This window comes from Anoplophora glabripennis, unplaced genomic scaffold, assembly GCF_000390285.2.
Source record: "Anoplophora glabripennis isolate ALB-LARVAE unplaced genomic scaffold, Agla_2.0 scaffold340, whole genome shotgun sequence".
NCBI lineage: Eukaryota > Metazoa > Arthropoda > Insecta > Coleoptera > Cerambycidae > Anoplophora > Anoplophora glabripennis.
In genome coordinates, this window is record NW_019416421.1 from 553,142 (window position 1) to 553,824 (window position 683).

The following is a 683-nucleotide window of genomic DNA, read 5'->3' on the forward strand; positions in this document are numbered from 1 at the left end:
AGTCTCATTTTGTAGATAATTTTACTCCCTATAAGCTGTCTGAGAGTCACTTTTCGCTAAAATTGATGGTTTTCCCTGCAAAGTGAAAAAACTGTTTTCCTCACTTATTTGTTTAAATAGAAAAGTTAGCTAATAAAAGTTTTTGACTCACGAGACGAGAGATGTCTTGTATTATGTTCCTTTAGACAATTTTACAATAATCTAGCCCCTAGATTAGTAAATAAAATTCCGCTACATTCTAGCGGATAGGACTTTTTTGGAGTAAAAATTTAATTTGCTTGGTCTACATTGCCATACGCAGTAAACAACTGTTAATAAGGTTTTTAGAACTATATTAACATAAGCGACTGATCGCATTGCCTATTTAACCAAGGATTTTCATTACAGATCAGGCAGTTTGGGATCGGCAGGGGTAGTTCTGGACATCGAGCAATCACCCATCGAATGTGGCAACGGCGAAATGGCAAGTTCTGACGTGGGACCCTGGAGAAGGCCCGCAAGTTAATCAGGGCCCTTCCACAGAAGACTAGGGCACAGGCACAACAGATAATAAGCTTGGAGACGAGTAAACAAGATGCAAGTAAGTCTACTTTCTAGAATTACACCGAATCCTTTGTTGTATTGTATGATCCTTTCATCATTCGTTATCTTATAACTAAAGTTTGACTTTTGTTTGCGAAAGT